Source organism: Callorhinchus milii, unplaced genomic scaffold (assembly GCF_018977255.1).
Source record: "Callorhinchus milii isolate IMCB2004 unplaced genomic scaffold, IMCB_Cmil_1.0 Scaffold1, whole genome shotgun sequence".
Taxonomy (NCBI): domain Eukaryota; kingdom Metazoa; phylum Chordata; class Chondrichthyes; order Chimaeriformes; family Callorhinchidae; genus Callorhinchus; species Callorhinchus milii.
Window position 1 is genome coordinate 64,814,988 of NW_024704742.1, and position 5,663 is coordinate 64,820,650.

Genomic DNA, 5,663 nt, shown 5'->3' on the forward strand with positions numbered 1-5,663 from the left:
CGGTAGGATGTCCGACAGCGCGAGACACTCCAGGGTTTGCAACCGAGTTGGGGGTTGGAGTCAAGGTGGGGTGGGGGAGTGGGTTTGGGAAAGATGACCAAAGGTGAGCTCAAGGAGGAACGTCTTGAGGCGAGGGATGGGGCAAATCGTAGGGGCTCCAGGATGAAGCTCCAGAGAGCAGGGGCAGATACGCTGAAAGACTGCATCCCTCCTGGGGGCGAGTGTGCATTCCTGGCAGACATGGGGATCTCCATGAGGAGGAGGGCTGCACGGCCGCGCGGCCAGGGCAGCGTCCCAGACAGCCTGACACCGAGCCGGGGGGGGAGGGGACCATTGGGACAGTCAAACAGGGAGGTCTTCAGGTGTGATGTGAAGATGGGGAAGGAAGGGGTGAGGCGGGGAGAGAGGGGGGGGGGAAAAAGGGAGGAGGGGGAGAAGGAAAGAGGGAGGGGGGAGAGAGGAAGGGAGAGAGGGAGGGGGAGAGGGAGGGGGAGAGGGAGAGAGGGAGGGGGAGAGAGGGGAAGGGAGAGAGAGAGGGGGGAGAGGGAGGGGGGAGAGGGAGAGAGGGAGGGGGAGAGAGGAGGGGAGAGGGAGAGAGGGAGGGGGGAGAGGGGGGGGGAGGGGGGGGGGAGAGGGGAGGGGGGAGAGGGAGAGAGGGGAGAGGGAGGGGGGAGAGAGGGGAAGGGAGAGGGTTTGAGGAGTTAAGGGAGATGAAGTGATGGTCCGAGATTGCTTTGTCGATGATGGTGAGGTCCAAGACGATGAGGCCCCGAGTGATCACCAGGTCAAGAGGGTGACCGCAGATGTGGGTGGCAGAGTGGATGTAGAGGAAGAGATTGAGGGAGTAGATTAGGGAGAAGTCAACAGAAGTAGAGCAAGAGGGGTGAAGTGAAGGTTGAAGTTGCCAAGGATGAGTAGGCGTTCAGAGCAGAGGGAGAGGGAAGATATGAGGGTATATTATTTTTGTATATTTATTTTATATTTTATATATTTCCCTAGTGCAGCGGTCAGGAGTCTCCAGCTCACGCTGTTGAGTAACCGGCCAGCAGGAGGCACATGAGATTTGTATAGATTTGTTTTGGTCAGCCAGGTGTCTGACACAGAAGGAAACCCATGACCACGCTTAAGATTATAAACCAACAAACAAACCAAACTCAGATTTCCAGGCCTCCCACCTACACATGGAAATCCCAGAGATAATTGTTGGAATGGAATACGACTCTCTCCCTGGAGGGACACATCCTGTTTACCTAATTCCGGAAAGTGTTAGGTGCAGGATGGCAAGAGCCAAGGCTTGGGGACCTCAGAGTGTGCATTGGGGTAACTGCTGTAGTCTAACCAGCTTAAACCGCATAGCTTGCCATTGATATTGCTGTCTGGCAATCTTTTCCACTGCTTGTCCAGCTAGGACCACCCTACCTGTTAGGGCTTTGGCTTGCAGGGTTAACAAGAGCTGAGTGGGGATGATTCCCTGTCCCCAGTGACTGCCCTTTCATTTTAGCAATTTTTCTTCAGAATGGGCAACAAAATACTACTTACAATGAAGACGTGAAAAGCGCTATATCAAATGCAAGGATTATTATTATTAGAATTACAAATGGCTGTTGTCTGACAGGGAAGATGTAAACCATGCTGATCAAAAAAAATTGCACCGTTTATATTTTCTTTGTCTTTTTAAAATTAAGCACTTTACCTGTTGAGATGCTGCTGCGGCCAAGGATTCTTGTCCTGCCCAATAATCTCCCAGATAAAATTCGTCATTCACTTCATGGGTGACATGGCTGTGTGCAGATTAGTGGGTTCATCGACAAAATATAGTAACTATCCTTCACAGTAAAATTCTGTGAAACACTTTGGGATGGTTTGATGATGGGATAAGGCGCCGTATCAAATGCAATGATTATTTTTCTTTCAAATGTCACTTTGGATTTGGATATAATAATTGATTATTCCTTTAGATTTTCCACACAATGTAATCAAAAGTAATCTAACAGTAATCTAACTAACTCACTCAACCAGTGCGCAATCTAGGCGTCCGGTTCGACCCCCAGCTGTCCTTTTCATACATCCAGTCCCTGACCAGGAATGCCTTCCTCCACCTCAGCCACATTGCCCGCCTCCGACCGTGCCTTACCGCAACTGCAGCTGAAACCCTTGTGCATGCATTTGTCACCTCCCTCCTGGATTACTCAAACGTACTCCTCGCTGGTCTCCCCAGCTCCACTTTTCAAAAGATCCAGCTCATTCAGAACTCTGCTGCCCCATACTGACCCGGATGGACCAAACTCCGTACCCACATCTCACCAGTTCTGGCCAGGCTTCACTGGCTCCACATCACCAAGCAAATCAACTTCAAGATCCTCAGACTCCTGTTCAAATCCATTCACTTCCTGGCACCTCCCTACCTCTCCATCCTCCTCACTCCCCAATCCACCACCCGGCACCTCCACTCAACTGGCACCGGCCTCCTGCTCACCCCTCGCGCCCTCCGCCCCACCATCGGAGGTCGCGCATTCAGCCACTATGCCCCAAAACTCTGGAACACTCTCCCTCAATCCCTCCGCCTTTTGCCTTTCTCCCCTTTTTCAAGTCCCATCTAACTTTTTTCCTTTCGTCTGTGCTTACGGTCAACCTCACCACCTCTCTCCCCCCCCCCCCTCCCCCGGCTCAGAGTCACGCTCCGCCATGCTATCCTGCATGGAGGGTGCTGTATAAGTGCATGTTGTTGTTGTAAATTGCATCATTTTACAGGAATAGCTTTAAAAAGAAAACCTCATATGAACCCAGACTAGAATGCATTTTGTTTTTCCACTAAGATTATTATTTTAAATTTTGTAAATATTTTGAAAGAGAAAAATATGAAAAGTTGCAGAAAAAGGTGAGTAAAGTGGGACTAAATGAATATCTTTTTCAGAGAGCTGGCACAGGCAGCATAGGCCAAATAGCTCCTTACAATCTGTAAAATGCTATACAGTCTCTTCACAAGGGCTGTTTACAACAAAACAACTTGCATTTACCTAGCGCCCCTCAGGCACAAGGGGGCACTGTACATAGTACTGTACATAGTATTCCAGGTGTAACTATACAGCTTGAGCATGACCTCTGGGGATTTATACTCAACTGACTTGACGATGGAGCCCAGCATCCTGTTTGCCTCACACTATTTGGTTATGATGAGTGATGAGTGAATGATGAGTGAACTTAATCCTCTGGCCAGAATCAAAGACTCACTTGCTGCTGCTCTGAGCCTCTGGTAACTTTAGTACTGAAATTCCTGGCTATCTCCCTGATGTAGATCTTATTTTCACCACCTATTTCCACATTCTTTCCCTCAGCCAACAGAGGGCAATCATCTGAGGGTGTGGACATCTCTACAGTCACTGCCAGTACTGTCTTTCAATGGACGAGTAGGGAGTGCAGTTGCACAAGACAGATCCTTCGTTCCCCTCAGTGCCCTCCATTCACATAACTTGTTGCATATAATGGCCATAACAGAGATTTAACAAAACTCACAATTGAAGGCAGCATCATTACAAAATATTGGACTTGAACAACTGAAGATTTTGTCCTGAAGAAGAAACGTATATTTAGACACACAAATACCAATGTGTAAAGCATTGCAACAGCTACTCAACAACTGAAGTGCTAAACAAACAGCAGAGAAAGGGTTAAATAAGTTACGGCCTGAGGCTTTATTTAAGCCTTCGTAAAGCCTTCACAAGCCTTCAATATCATCAGTGTGGATAACACACTGACTGAAGTCATGAGACTTTCAGGCAGTATCATAAGAGTACAAGCAGTGAATGAAGATGAACCAAATTGTGTCATATCACTTGATAAAAGAAAATACACGAGTCACCCTGGCTTATATAACCCCCGAAGAGACAACTCAAGTGCAGCACTGGCGATGGTGAATGCATCATTGGATCAAAAAGGGGTAGGGAGAAATCTCTGAGATTGACTGTGATCATGGAATTAACAGCAGGAGAAAAGAATATTGAAAAACAAATCTGTTACAAATTACAAAATTACATTTGTACAATTCCTTTCGTGTCGGGAGGACGTCCCAAGGCACTGGACAGTCTGGGATTGTCAGAGGTTTAGGATAACGGAGGGTGGATGGCAGGGAGAGTAGGAGGGTGGCCGAAGGGGCGGTTGAAGAGGAGGGTCTTGAGACGTGCCTTGAAGGAGGCAAGGGAGGGAGTGAGGCGAAGGGAATGTGGGAATGGAGTTCCAAAGGGTTGGGGCAGAGGGGCTGAAGGCTTGACCGCCGCTGGTGGAGCAGGCAATAGCCTGCTGAACAGAGGGGGTGGCCGGGTTGATATGGAGGCAGCAGGTCAGAGATGTAGGGGGGGGCAAGGACATGGAGGGCCTTGAAGGCGAGGATGTGGATTTTGACCTCGATCCTCTGAGGGATGGGGAGCCAGTGGAGCCGAGCGAGGGTGGGGGTGATGGGGTCGCGGAGCCCGGTGCAGGGAGAGAGGACACGAGCTGAGACCGGAGGCCTGTGGCACTGCATCTGAGCATCCAACCTCTGCTGAGTGCCCGCAGCAGTCAAAGTGCCCCCGTGTGGTCATAAAATATGTACAATAAAAATACACAGGGGTCAACAGTTGGACAAGCAGCGGGAAAGCTTGCCAGACAGCAGTATCAATGGCAAGCTATGCGGTTTTAGCTGGTTACACGACAGCAGTTACCCCAACACATAATCTGGGGTCCCAAAGCCTTGGCTCTCGCCATCCTGCACCAATACTTTCCAGAACTGGGTACACAGGATCTGTCCCTCCAGGGAGAGAGTCACATTCCATTCCAAAATCTATCTCTGGGATTTCCATGTGTAAGTGGGATGCACGGAGATGGGTTCCTGCACCCGGCTGGCACCCAAAAAAATCAATATTGCAGAATTCCTATAGGGTCATTGTAAAGGGTTTTCTGGTGTGTTCGGGCATTCCCATGATCCACAAAGCGCGTGTTATTTAAAAGCACATTTTAAGGATGCTCCAGTATGAAACCAAACAATGTTTAGGAATATTGGCAATTTTAAACCTGATTTTTAAAAAGCACTTTATGGCCCGTTTTTTTTTAAGAAACCTGCATAGGCACACTCCAAAAGTTTGGATTACAACTGATAATTTTGCTGCCCGGTTTAAATTTCTTTACATCATTTTGAATCAAAGCCGCTGAGCTAAACTCATTCATTCCCCTTCAGTGCAATACAAAGTTTGTGGGGCACTCTTGTGTGCAATTGGCTGCTGTGATTGTCAATTGTCAGCGCCTTGGGACGTCCTCCCAACGTGAAAGGCGCTCTATAAATGTAATGTTGTTGTTGTGATTCACCCACAAAATACACAGTCAATCCACTTTACAGTATATTCTGTGAAGCGCTTTGAGCCGTCTCAAGGACAGGATGAAGCGCTATATCAAATGCAAAGATTATTACTATTAATTCAGGGTTTTTTTCAGAGAAAAAAGAATCGCGCAACAACATCAGACGAAATTGAGATTCCACCGTGTTGCTTTAACCAGTTACTTTATTATACATGTTTAGAGCAATGTGACAACTCAGCCTGCGCAATGTATAAACTGCAGTCAGATGCTATCGGAGGCATCTTTCCTTCCGGCTGCTGTCAATTGCGGTTAAATATGCACCAAATTTATCACTT